We start from the raw sequence: 13888 nt of genomic DNA on the forward strand, positions 1-13888 counted from the left end.
AAGGGAGAGATTTACTGGGACCAAATGGATTCATGGTTTGGTCCCAGGGCTGAATGACAATATTATCCCTAAGAATCCAGCATCCAGCAAGAGGTAGGGGGGTTCCAAACTCTGGCAATCAGGAATCTCTGGGCAGGAACCATTAATTCGATTCTGACAGGTTGGGGGGGGGTAGGACCATAAATTCTAACAAACTGGAAGTTAAGAAAATGTCTGGCTACAGACAGAAAGTCTGGATTCCCCGTTTTTGAGTTTACACATTGATGATTTATAACCTCTGAGCTAAACCAGTCTTAATGCACCCGAGGCGGGGTGGGTTTGCAAGTAAGGGGATTGAGCCAGAACAATTAAGGAAACTGAGGCAGAACACTTAGGGAAACTGAGGCAAAATAATTAGGGAAACTGAGTCAGGACAATAAAAGGACAACAATAGGAAGCTGTCAATGAAATATTATATTCCCTGAGCCTACAGTCTCCAGTGAGAGTGATTGTTTTTTTTGTTTGTTTGTTTGTTTTGTTTTTTGTTTTTTGTTTTTCTTCCCAGATTATTTTTACCTTCAGAATACAATCCTTCCTTTGCGACAGCAACAACAAAATTCGGTTCTGCACATATATATTGTACCTAGGATATACTATAAGATATTTAATATGTATGGGAATGCCTGCCATCTAGGGGAGGGAGTGGAGGGAAGGAGGGGAAAAACTCGGAACAGAAGGGAGTACAAGGGATAATGTTGTAAAAAAAAATTGCCTATGCATATGTACTGTCAAAGAAAATGTTATAATTATAAAAATTAATAATAAAGAAAATTACCTGATTGGGAAAGGATGGATAAATCCCAGTTCACTCTCTGTTTTTAAACTTTTCCCTTTCTCAAATTATCGGTGGGGTTGAGACACACCCTGGGCCCTTCTCACACTGGAAACTAAAGTTATTTATTGGTAGGACTTGAGAGAGATACAGGGTTTTTTTGAGACAATAAAAATTTGGGGGTCGGGGGATTGATTGAGGATGAGAATAGAGGAGAAATGGAAGGCGAAGCAAAAAGGCTCACGAAAGTGAATCTGAGGAAAAACTCAAAATAAGAATGGATTTTAAATCCAGTTCTGTTCACAACTGGGAAGGTAGGAGTTGAGAATGGCAACCAGAGGTAAGCTGGAACCATTCACCAACTAGAGGCAGTCTACCTCTATTTAGTTTATCTTTTCAGAATGAGTATTTTCACCTAGGAAATTATGAAAGACTAAATATCAGGACTTGATTTTTGTTTTGCTAATTGTAGACAAGGAAATGTCGGAGAAAATGGCAATAATGCAGATTAAATCTTAAAAATATATTTTGCATACAATCCTTCCCCCCTACCCCCACCCCACCCCCGCCCGTTGTTAAACCTTTATCAGTACACAAAGAATTATGCCATTTCTCTGTCTTCATCACCAACGATTATTAAGGGATTTTTATTTATTTACTTATCTATCCATCTATATTTTTACGAAGGAGAGTCACTAAGCGTACACAAAGGAACAAGAGAAAGCATGTGCCATAGAAGGGCTTCCAATCTATTTGGAGTTGGAGGTGGCAGGACATTTTTCTTTTCTTTTCTTTTCTTTTTTTTACATGTTAAATATATTACAGTATATTCTAGATACAATATATGTGTGTAGAACCAAATTTCTTGTTGCACAGGAAGAATTGGATTCAGAAGGTAAAAATAACAGTTTACACTCATTTCCCAGTGTTCCTTTTCTGGATGTAGCTGATTCTGCAGGACATTTTTCTAACATGACAGATAATAATAGGAACTAGCACCAATTCGATGGGTAATGAGATTTCTGCTCCCCTATGGGAACCCACTATTTTGTAACCGGGAAAACTCTTGTTAGCCCTGAAGTCAGCAAGCTGAGAAGCCAGCACCCTTCTGTGAGGCTCGGGGAATAGAATGATCAAGAAGAGTAATGAGTGAAGGTCTGAGAAATGTCTGCTGGAAACTGGCTGAGGAAGAAGCTTCAGAGAAAACCGCCAGAGAAGCAGAGGATTAGCCTGGTATGGAGAGGGGAGCAGAACAGTGAAAGTTAGAGGGACAAGAGCTAGCAAAACGAGCCTCTTTGTATCAGAGATGGAGCTTCAGTCTCTATAGTACAATTATAAGTGTGGGACGAGCCAGTAAGTTCAGTATTCAATATACAATATAGTTCTCTTTATTCACAACTTCTACAATTATACATTAAAACATACATTTCCCCCATAAGTGGATTTTTCAGGGGAAAATGGTAACTGTTCTTGTACAGTTGGTTTCCGTAGTGTAGTGGTTATCACGTTCGCCTCACACGCGAAAGGTCCCCGGTTCGAAACCGGGCGGAAACAGCATTAAATTTATTGCCGCACCTTACCCAGGCACAAATAGCTCTCTGAAAGGGGGAAGGCAGCCAAGCTTCCCTCTTCCTTAAGGATGCAATCTAAGTGTATATTTGTATCGTTTCTACCTGTAAATTGACTAAGATAATTGTCACGGTGTGTCTTTTGTTCGTACCTTTGTTTCCAAAGAGATCCAGTGATACCATGGGTCATGCTTTGATAAGTTCGTGAATTGGATTTAAGCGAGGCAGAACTGCGTAAAGTCGTCCACCTCACTCGCTGGATTTCATGGAAATCCATTCAAGAGGATTATTAGTGGGCCGGGGTGGAATGGAATGGCCTACCTTGATTTCTTCGAAGTCCAAGCGCTCTCCAGCCCCTGCTTCAGCTTTTTTTCGTGGTCCTTAGAGTGTATTGTTGTCCTTCACCCATTCCACCGGGAGAAGTCTTCATAAGCTTGAGGAGACGTCCTTCTAACTCACCAACAGGTTTGGGTCCCTTCAGTTCCTCTCAATTTGCTTTAGCCTGTCTGCCAAAACAGTTTTACAGGATGTGGCCACTGGGCATGCTACCATTTCTTGGAGCCATTGGCAAGAATTGGGTGGCAGGTGGATAGTAAAGGTAGTTGAGCAACCTGAATGGGGTCACCCAAGGTGCTAGTCCTCCCAAAACATCCTAAGTCTGAGATGAACTCTGTGTGTGTGTGTGTGTGTGTGTGTGATGTATGGGTAGATATAGGGAGATACAAAGAGGAACATATAAACATATGTACACATAAATACACATTAAATTATATGTATACCCATATACGTACTACATGATACATAACCACCATACCTTAAGGACAAACGCCCATATTTGTATTAAAGGAGTCTGCCCCACTTTTTTCTGGTGGGATAAGAAGATGAAGTAACTTTTTTTCTGGTGGGATAAGAAGATCCCATGTCTTGGCCCAGAGTCCTCTAGACTTGATTTAGCATTTTAAAAATATTTTAAGAGATTATTCAATATAATATTTCATAACCAGATTACAGTTTCAGTTCGTATCTTATTTTATTTAAATACTTCCACTAGTGGTGCTGCCAGACTAAAGATAACTAGCTACATCTTACGCTTCTTAGTGTGCTAAGGGGTGCTTCTGAGGGGATGATATATATATTTCAAATGCTATCACGTGGAGCCCATTCCATTGTGTTCAGTCACCAAGTGGCTATTAAAATTTCCCTTATATCAAGAATAAACTCAGTGATTAGTATAGTAATATCATTTAACATCAGTTACCTTTTATAAAGGGATAGTTACAGAGAGAGTGGAGTAACAACAGAAAAAGTTGCCCAACACCGGGGAGCACTGTCTCCTGTATATACACTTTCTCAAGTCCCTGGGAAAAATTGGGCTCAAACTTAACTTGGATGCTACAAAATATTTGCTCCACCAAGTTTACTTCCATATAAGTGATATACCCAAAGGACAAAGTCACTTCTTTGTTTCAAGAAACCAGTAGTTTTAATGTTGATTCAGTGATGGATTGGATCGGGCCGGTTGCCCCAAGATTTAATCTTAAAGGGATATGACAATCCACAAACTCTTACAGATGTTCTAGTACCTGAACTTACCTGAACTGTCCAAGCTCACAAAACTTCCATTTCCAATAATTCATCTAAGGCAAACAAGAGCAGAAGCTACTGAGGAAGAAGCAATACCAGGTTCGTATGTTTAAAGTTTCCTGGCTGATGAGTGAATGGCTTGCCGTTTTGCCTGCTTGTTAAAAATGAAGCCAGACAAAAAAGACGCGAGAGTGAGCAAATACCCATAGAGAGAAACGGAGAGGAAGAGACGCAGAAAGAGGTAGAGGCAAAGACACAGAGAGAAGACCCAGGGAGAGAACGATAGAGGCCCAAAGAGACTACTTTCCCTCTCCCTGTCGGTCCGACTGCCTCGTTTCTCGATCTTTGTCCTCTGTTTCTATTATAAACCCACGCTCCTTTCTGGCTCCCTTCGGTTCAAAAGTCACAGAAGCTCTCGAATCTCGAGGTCCCTTCTTTAAAATTTGTTCTCTCGCCCTTTCCCAGCTTTTCTATTAAATTCCCCTTTAATTTCGGGAGTTGGCAGGGGCAGCCAGTAGTCCCGTGAAAAAGTAGCGGACTTCCCTCTTGTGGCTCATCGGGGGAGAAAGCTTTGCTAATAACGAGGTGAGAACAACGGAGAGAAAGGCAGCTAAGAGTCCTCTAGGAAGTGTGGACTCCTGCTCTTCCACCCTTTCTCTGCTTGGACCTTGTCTGGTTCCCGAGTCCTGGCTCGAGGGTTCCCGGGTAATCAGAGCCTAATTACTCCCAGCTGGTCCGGATCCTGCCCAGGGTGCTTGAGTTCGGCGGTGGGGGTGATGTGTCTGACTTGGAGTGTTCAAGAGCTGATGGAGTTAGTGGAAAAAGACAGAGTTAAAGAGCTAGAGAGCGAGCGAGAGACAAACAGAAACAGAGACAGTGAGACACAGAGACACACAGAGAGACAGAGACAGAGTCACACAAAGAGACAGAGATAAAGAGAGAAGGCCAGAGACAATCAATCAGAAAAAGTCCGTCAGTTAGAGTCAGAGAGAGTCAGAAAGAGAGAGACAGAAAACTATGGGGGAGGAGGGAGAGTCGGTCCCGGTACCCAGGGAAAGGTGGCTTCTGGATAAGGACGTGGCGCTTTGTGCAAATATGGATGGAGAACACCGCTGATGGAAGCGCCTGAGGTGGACGTGGAACTGGGACGATTCTGCTTCAAGACCAAGTCGGTTGTTTCCCTGAGGCAGGTCAGGAACTGGGTCTGAAAACCATCTGTAAACCCACTACAAAAGGTAAGTAAACAGTAAGAGAGCGAGAAATTTCGGGTCTCAGAGACATCTCCTTTGGCGGTAAATTCGGAGTAAAGTTCTATTCCATAGTGCTTGGAAAGAGAATGCGGAAATCCCATGTTGCTCTCCTAGATTTTCAAGAACTTTATAAGAACTAAGAATTTGCATCATCATAAACGTCCAGTTACAATGGTTTTCCTTTTAACAAATTTGTTAGAAGGCGTCCTTCCGAGCTGGCCGGTTAGCTCAGTTGGTTAGAGCGTGGTGCTAATAACGCCAAGGTCGCGGGTTCGATCCCCGTACGGGCCATAACGCGACGTTTTGGAGCTCGCTGGGTCTCTAAAACATAAGACTACTTGAGCACGTTGTTAACGCTCTTGGAAAGATTCTCCCAGAAAAACTCTTTCAAGCTTAATCTTATAAAAAATGCTTTACAAAACTGTAAGTTTACACTGAGTGTCCTCATTAATGCCAGTCGCGGAAATATTTTCTTGCACGGGTAAAGATCGTACGTCACATTCTCCAGGACTTTGAATTGTGCCCTTGACACGCAGGTATTTACCGAATGAAAGAAGCCAGTCTTCAGTGGACTGCAATAGAATCGTGTTTTAACCAATAATTTTATCAATGCTTTAAATAATGGCACAATTAGTATGCTTATATTTCCAGGCGAGAGCCAAAATATATTAAACAGTGTGTGAGAGGAGGGAAGTAGAGGAAGGGAGGAACAAAATATAAAAAGCTTTAAATGCCAAAGATAGGATCTTATATTTTATCCTGGAGGTAAGTAGGAATTTCTGGAGTTGACTGAATAGAAAGATGATATGATCAGATCAGAAGTTTAGGAAAACCACTTTGGCAGCTGAGTGGAGCAGCAATTGGATTGAGGGGAGACGAAGCATGTGAATGGATTAAACAGAGATTGCTGTTCTGCAAATGAAAGGTGATGACCTGAACTAGAGTGTAAGTGGAGAGAAGAGGACTTCTATGAAAGAGGACATAGAAAATGACTGAGATTTGTCACTATATTGGATATGTGAAGTTAATTAGTGGGAGGCTGGGCGACTGGGATGATAGCCGTTCCGGAAACTATATTAGGGAAATTTGGAAGATAAAAGTTTTGGGGAAAGATAATGAATTCTGTTTTCATGTGCCTAGATGTTGGAGGCCAGGAGACAATTTAGATGAAGGAGGCAGGATTCAGAAGGCTAATGGGGCAAATAAGGATGGGTACTGAGGGCACTCAGATTCTGTAGCCATATAGAGTACTAATACCTTAGTAAGGGGAGTGTGGTGAGGGATCCGGAGGCATCAAGATGAAAATTGGGACTTCAGACATCTACTACTTTAGAGCACCTGTTTCTTCCCCATCCTCAAGTCACATTTTCAAGTGACTCCACACTATAACATTCTGTTCTACTCTCACACTGAAAGGTCTAATTTCTCAAAGAAGGATTATTACACATGGTTACACTCAAACTCTCCCAGGGTCCTAGGTGTAACCTTATTGTTGTGGAATACATGCCCTTTATCCACTTTACTTTGGGATGCCTTCCCATGTTCTTTCATTTACACAAAACCAGTCACAGTAATGCCCCTTAGTATCTGTCTGTTGGAAAGTGGGATGGGGAGCAGGATTTGGTGTACACAGAAATATGCCAAGAGAGCTCATGAATTAGGAAAACCTATGTGCTAAGGGGTCTAGGACTATAAGCCTCATTGTTCTTTCTTTCTTTCTTGAACAGACCATAAAATTCCTTGATGAAGATAGTTTCTATATTGAAGAGATAGTTCCACTGCTAAACTGTGATGATCCATTCTATGCTTGACTAAAACTTCACTTGATTTGGTCTCAGACAAACTGGTCAATATGCTAAGTGACTTCTCTGTTTTGAAGTCCCTTTACTTGTATTTATTTTTCAACAACAACTGTAATCTCCATTCTGTCCAGCCTCAAATTTAACTGACAAAATTATGAAATCTGTTCTTTCTCCTCTTTCTCTTTTCTCTTATCTTTCTGAGCCCAAAATTTGGGCCTGCTCTCAGAATGCTTTAACCTTAGCTCATGACTAGTAATAAAATTCTCATTTTCTCTCTGTGATTAATTAGACATTTGTCCTATAATTTATTATAAACCAGTTATTTGTGACATCCAAATCACTCAAATACTATAGTTTGTCACATCAATATGGTAATTAATTTCTTAAAACTTTAATGAAAGGAAGCTAGTAATTAAAGGGACATTATCTCACATTGGGGAAGAGGGGAGAAATGGAAGTGAATTAAATAGAGTAGTATAGGCACTTTTTCCTCCCTCCCTTCCTGTTCCAAACAAAAGGATGAACACTGTAACTTTGTATAGTTCCTACTATCACTAGCTGCTTCCTTACCTTTAAGTATCTCTGATCTCTTCTGCATCCTTTCATATCCCCAGTGCTTAGTACATGTTGCTTGATATGGTTTGATATGGACATGGTGCTTGATAAATGTTTATCTGATTCTGTTGTTCGTGTTCTCTCTCTCTCTCTCTCTCTCTCACACACACACACACACACACACACACACACACACACACACACACACACACTATTGTATATGAGCAGGGGGAAAGACCATAGTGGGCAAGCAAAACTTTGTTTCCTGATTTCAACATTTTTGTGGGGGTCTTAATAGAGATATTGGTTCTCTGATAACTCCTATCTAGACTTTACCTAGTATAAATTTGAAGAAAATGTTTGAGATTTCCCATGCAATATGGAAATGGTGACAGTAGAGAAAAGAGATTGATGAGTGGAGAAAGGTGTTAAGACTTCCTTTTCCAATTAGTTTACAATGTAAATATCAGGTTATCCACAGGGGTGAACTCTCCTATATGCCAGGTCCTATACTAAGAAATGGGAATATAAATAAGAAAAAAACAAAAAAAACAAAAAACCAGTCCCTTCTCTCAAGGAGCTTACATTCTAAAGGGGAGAAACCATCCCCCAAAAGGAAACTGAAAAGCAAGTGCTGGGAGAGTGCAAGAGGATAACCTGAGGCAAGGACATCATGTTAATAGAGAGGAAGCCCAATAGAGCATCCAATGGGAAATGTACACCATGCTGGATATTCTGAAGTTTTGGTAAAAAAAAAAAAAAAAAAAAAAAAAAAAAAAAAAAAAAGTTTTAAAATAAGTTTTTGCTCCAGTTTCCAGATGATCAAAGCAGAGGGAAGAGGCTACTGACGCTACTAAGGAGGTGGAGTACTAAAGCTGAACCAATCCCCAGGTTGATGAAATTTCTGCTGATGAGCTTATCCTGGGGATGGTGGGAAACCATAACTTTAAAAACCAAGCAGAGCAGCTGTAGGAAATAAAGCAGGAAATGCCTCATCAATTTCTTTAAGGAGATGATCACCACTAGGAAGATGCTGCAGGTGAAAGGACTAAGCCCAAGTCACCCCATTTGCCAACAGACCTGAACTTATGTCACTACATCACACTTCAAATATGAAAGTGAAATACCTTTTCAGTACTTTCTCTAAAATTGTCCTTTCTTGCCCCAAAGAATATACCAAATGTGGTAGAATACTGTTGCAAGTTTTAAGGATTTTTTTTTTTTTCCTGAGACTGGGGTTAAGTGACTTGCCCAGAGTCACACAGCTAGGAAGTGTTAAGTGTCTGAACTCGGGTCCCCCTGAATTCAAGGCTGGTCCTCTATCCATTGCGCCACCTAGCTGCCCCTTAAGGATTTCTTAATAATTCATTTTATGAGCACTTTGTATGTAACAGGATGTTTAGAAAGACCTATATCCGCTGGGATGCAGGAATTCACTAGTTTGAGTTCCTAGATTGCTTTGCAACTCTTACTGATAGTTTTTATCCAGTCTCGGAGGAGAAGTGAGACTCTAAAAAGCAAATGTGGATCAAGCGCCAGACCAAGAAGTGGGCAGTCAGATCTATATGTGGGAGTCACATAAGACTAAATGGAATAGTCAGAGTCTAACCCGTTGAACTGGAGACCCTTGTCAAGCGACTGCTATCAAGCAGGGACCCACATTTCCATTGATGACACTATAAGAACTGTTTAGGAAGCAAAAGATGAGATGACTTTTTTTTTTTTTTTTTTTTTTTTTTTTTTTTTTAAGAAGAGAATAAAACTGAACTATGCAGAAGTCAGCCCCAATAAGAATCTAGAGCTGTCCATGTTACCTAGAAAAGAATTCGTGAATTTTTGGTTTTCCTTCCTTCTCCTTCTCACCACCCCCCGTCAGGATTTTTACACTCTCCTTTTCTCTTAGGAAAAAATGTTTCCCAATTCTTGCTTTCTGTTTCAAGATTTCTCTGAGATGAGACGATTACCACTGAATTGTACATCTCTCTCTGGCAATAAGTTGAAAAGTATGAAAAGTAGAGGGGGGGAGAGGGGGAGGGAGGAGAAGGAGAAGGAGAGAAGGGGAGAGGGAGAGAGAGCCCTTGGGAATCTTTTAGACATCGCGGGGGGTGGGGGTGGAGGGATACAGGAAAGGAGTGTGTGTGTGTGTGTGTGTGTGTGTGTGTGTGTGTGTGTGTGTGTGTGTGTGCGCGCGCGCGCGCGCGCGGGGGGGGGGGGGGCTGAGAACGTCCTATGTCGCTCTGCTCCAGGTGGGAAGGACAGTTCCATCAGGAAATATTAGAGATCTGCCCAGCGCAGTTGCTGTGATTTAAAGCTAGCCCTAGAACTGTCCAGTAGTCGTGTTCTCCAGCCTGCCTCGGGCCGCAGAACCGACGTGTCTCGTGGCTGCGCGTGCTGAGCCAGAGGCCAAGCTTTGACTTGCAGCTCCGCTCGGAAACCGTTATTCGGCTGCGTGCTCTTGGTTATAGACCCGTGTCTGTGTGTGCTGGCCGGGGGCAGTGAGCTTGAGTGGCTTTTCTGTTGTTTCCTTATGAATTTCCTGCGCAACAAGCTCGTCCCTCTCTGAGGCTGTGATTGCACCTGTAGACCGGAGCGTACGTCTGGGGTGCAACCCAGGTTGCTAAGGCAACGCTCAGCCACTGCGAGAGCGCGCGTGCTGGTGGTCCGAGCGCGGTGGTCACTCTCCTTTCCGGAAAGATGTTTCTTAGAGCACATCCAGCCGCGTGCGTCTCACCCACCCGGGCTCCGGACAAAGGAAGCTTGTCCTGCGGGATGAGGGACTTTTGAGTGACAGGATGGGGTTCTTCGGGCAGTTCTCTTTGCTTTCCACCGGGGCACCCCTAGTCTTAAGTCCCACTCTTTCAACTTTGACATGAACCCGGCATCTTCACAGACTGATATTCCTTTAAGGGAAAATGCCTTTAAAACCTATTTAATGAAACTACCTTTAAAGCGGCAGAAAATAATTCTGATTCCGATTTATGTGTCTTCGTTCGGCTTTCCGCTGCTTAGGAAGCTCCAGTGGCGCAATCGGTTAGCGCGCGGTACTTATACGACAGTACAAAGGCGAGTAATGCCGAGGTTGTGAGTTCGATCCTCACCTGGAGCAGGTGTTTTTTCTCGTGCATTTTTAACTGCTCGGAATTTTACTCCTGAAGGGATATTAAGAGTGGGTGATTATAGACTGATGAAAGGCTATTCTTTTTCTATACTTTACTGCTTTGGGTGGAGGAAGGTCTTTTGAAAACACTAAAACAGGCAGAAATGCACTTAATAAAACTTTGTAAAATGGTATTGCTTTATTAAATTATATCATGTGTTTGGAGCTACTCAATAATGTGAATGATCACGTTTAATTACCAATAGGGGCCACATGGACCTTTCCCAAGATTTTTTAGGGCAAGTATTCGAGAAGGCTCAAAAAGGATGTCCCATTCACTAGAGAGTTATCTAAGCTTTAGAACTATGGATTTTGCATAACACACTTCAGTAAATTAATTTGCTGAAGACAGTAAATATCAGATCTGGTGGGAGAATGGTAGATTGGGATAATTGAATATATAATCATCAATAATCATAATTGAATATATAATCATTCATTGGAAAATGAAAAGATGCTCACTTAATCTGTCATAGACTTTATATTACATGAAAAATCTTAGACGGTCTTTGGATTCTGTGTAATTACTCTAAGGTTTGCATTTGAATAAAAGGATTTTTGTAATGCCCTTGTATCCTTCACAAGAGCATAGCTTTAGCTGGAACTTGAGAGTTCCAGTCAGTGAAGAAGAAAAAGAAAGTGCTTCCATCAAACCCCCTGAAGAATTTCCTGGGGTTGGTGGTAGGAGGAAAAAGAGAGAGGCTTTGATTTAGGGTTCTTTCTCCCACTCCTTGGATTGGAAGAGGATCTTCAAAGGACCTAGAGGATGTTGGATGCCCTAGTAATATCTCTGGTGCAGCTGACAGGAGGGTTTGCATTGGGAGGGGAGGAAACTACACAGATTCACAACTGTACAAGGAGTTCAGCAAAGAAAATACAATACCTGTAAAGGGAACTTCAGAGCACCCTATGAATAGGAGAAAAACACTTTTAGCAATCTGGATTTGGGTCATTTCTTTTCTACTTATGCCTTGTAAGCTTTGTTTGCTTTCCCTGAATTTTTTTTTTTTTTTTTTTTTTTTTTTTTTTTTTTTTACTTCTATGAGACAGTCACAGACTTTTTGGGATGACACTTTATCTACTGTTCTAATTGTACCTATTAATAAATACTCCTTTAGAAAAGCAGTTCTGTCTAGCTGATCAAATTAATTTGCATTTGACTTTTATTGATAAATAACAATTATTAAGTTATCAATGATGTAATTATATTAGTTTGATAATCTTGGTGGGAGGGAGAGGAGTTGGGAACCACACTCAGTGGGATCCTGGATCAAAGGCATAAGAGAATCACTCTTAACTCCTCCAGGAAACTCTAGAACTTTGAGAGGAAGGAATAACCTTGCTTTGGGACCTAAGACTTGTCTGTTTGAACTGGCATGAATGGAGCAAATTTTACTGAGCTCTTAATATATGTCAGGAAGTGTGCTAAACACTTCAATTAAGATAGTCATTTCCTCAAGGAAGTTACAGTTTAATGATGAAAGAAAACACATAAAGGAGTAGAAAAGGTGTGGGTGAAGAAATAGAAAGACATAACAGTTCCATTGGCCTTGTGACCAAAAGAGCCACCCACACCCAGAGAGAGGACTGTGGGAAGCGAGTGTGGTTTACAATATAATATTCTCATTCTTTTTGTTGTTGTTGTTGATGTTTGCTTGCATTTTATTTTATTCATCATTTTTTCTGGTTTGATTTGATTTTTCTTGTACAGCAAGATAATTGTATAAATAAGTATGCATATATTGGATTTAACATATTTCTACCATGTTTAACATATATTGGACTACTTGCCATCTAGGGAAGAGGGTGGGAGAAGGAGGGGACTAGAATACAAGGCTTTGCAAGAGCTAATGTTGCAGAATTATGTTTTGAAAAATAAAAAGATTAATAAAAAAGGGAAAAAATAGAAGGAAAGGTTTATCTATCTATCTGTCATTCCTAAACCCACAAAACTAACAGTTAAAGCTCAATGCATGTCCAGTGACATTATGCACTAGAAACAAACAGGAGAAGACAGAGGGAAGACCTATGAACTGATGCAAAGTGAAGTGAGTAGAAAAAGTTAAACAATATACACAATGACTTGAGCAGTATAAATGGAGGAAAAATAACATCATTGTGTAATTATAATGAATGATATTGGAACTGAAGAGTATCAGAATGTACCTCTTTCACTTGGAAGAGGAAGGGGATTAAAAATAAAGGTGAAATTAATTTGTTTTGCTGAAATACTTCCTTGACTCTTTATTTGTATTTTTTAAAATTTTATCTTGTAAAGGCTTTCTAGATTAAGGAAGAAAGGGAATATATTTAGAAAAGAAACCTATAGAAAAGCAAAAGGCATACATTAGTTATTCAGAATTAAAAAACCCTACTACTACTACTACACAAATAAAATTCATGAATAAATATTTATTTTATATATGTTTCCTTTAACCCCAAAAGAAGAAGTGGGTTTTGAGAGACTGGAGAAAAGAGGACTTCATTTTTCTAATGTGTTAATGAGCAGGCAAGAATGGTTCAGGTAGTGGGATGAGATCCTGGGGAGACTTGGAATGTCGAGGGAATGGGGTGAAGTCAGACAGTGATAAGGAAAGAGTTGTTTGTAATGAAAGAGATATGTGGAGATGGAAATATACATCTCCAGTTGAGCAGCAGAAGATATAGTGAGTCATATAGGTTTACCAGGTCTCAAGTGCCCACTAGAAAGTAGGAAGTTAGGTGGCAAAAGTAAAGACAGTGCCAGACTTCCACTCAGGAAAATCTGAGTTCAAATGTAGTTTTTTTTTTTTTTTTTTTTTTTAAAGGTTGGGGTTAAGTGACTTGCCCAGGGTCACACAGCTAGGAAGTGTTAACTCGGGTCCTCCTGAATTCAAGGCTGGAGCTCTATCCACTGCGCCACCTAGCTGCCCCTAAATGTAGCTTCTGAGCTTGTATCAGTATAACCTAAATGATGTCATGGTCCTCTTCAAGCATAAAGTACAAACAACAGCCTCTGAGTACAGCTGCCTCACTGGGGACTCAATTGGAACTGGTCAGTTGGGCAATATAGTTCTTTGTTTCTTTCTTTGTCTTCCCTCCCTCTTTCCTTTTCTACTTCCTTCTTCCTTCCTTCCTTCCTTCCTTCCTTCTTTCCTTCCTTCCTTCCTTCCTTCCTTCCT

General features: G+C 40.8%; 3 non-coding genes across 3 annotated transcripts; all 3 read left to right on the forward strand.

Moving 5' to 3' along the window:
• The first annotated feature begins 2292 nt into the window (after positions 1-2292).
• Positions 2293-2365, forward strand: TRNAV-CAC (transfer RNA valine (anticodon CAC)). Its single transcript has one exon. It is a non-coding gene; the product is annotated as a tRNA-Val (tRNA).
• Positions 2366-5430: 3065 nt separating this feature from the next.
• TRNAI-AAU (transfer RNA isoleucine (anticodon AAU)) lies at positions 5431-5504 on the forward strand. The gene has a single exon. It is a non-coding gene; the product is annotated as a tRNA-Ile (tRNA).
• A 5078-nt stretch (positions 5505-10582) lies between these two features.
• Positions 10583-10676, forward strand: TRNAI-UAU (transfer RNA isoleucine (anticodon UAU)). Its single transcript has 2 exons — positions 10583-10620; positions 10641-10676. It is a non-coding gene; the product is annotated as a tRNA-Ile (tRNA).
• The last annotated feature ends 3212 nt before the right edge of the window (positions 10677-13888 follow it).

This window comes from Sminthopsis crassicaudata, chromosome 4, assembly GCF_048593235.1.
Source record: "Sminthopsis crassicaudata isolate SCR6 chromosome 4, ASM4859323v1, whole genome shotgun sequence".
Lineage (NCBI taxonomy): Eukaryota > Metazoa > Chordata > Mammalia > Dasyuromorphia > Dasyuridae > Sminthopsis > Sminthopsis crassicaudata.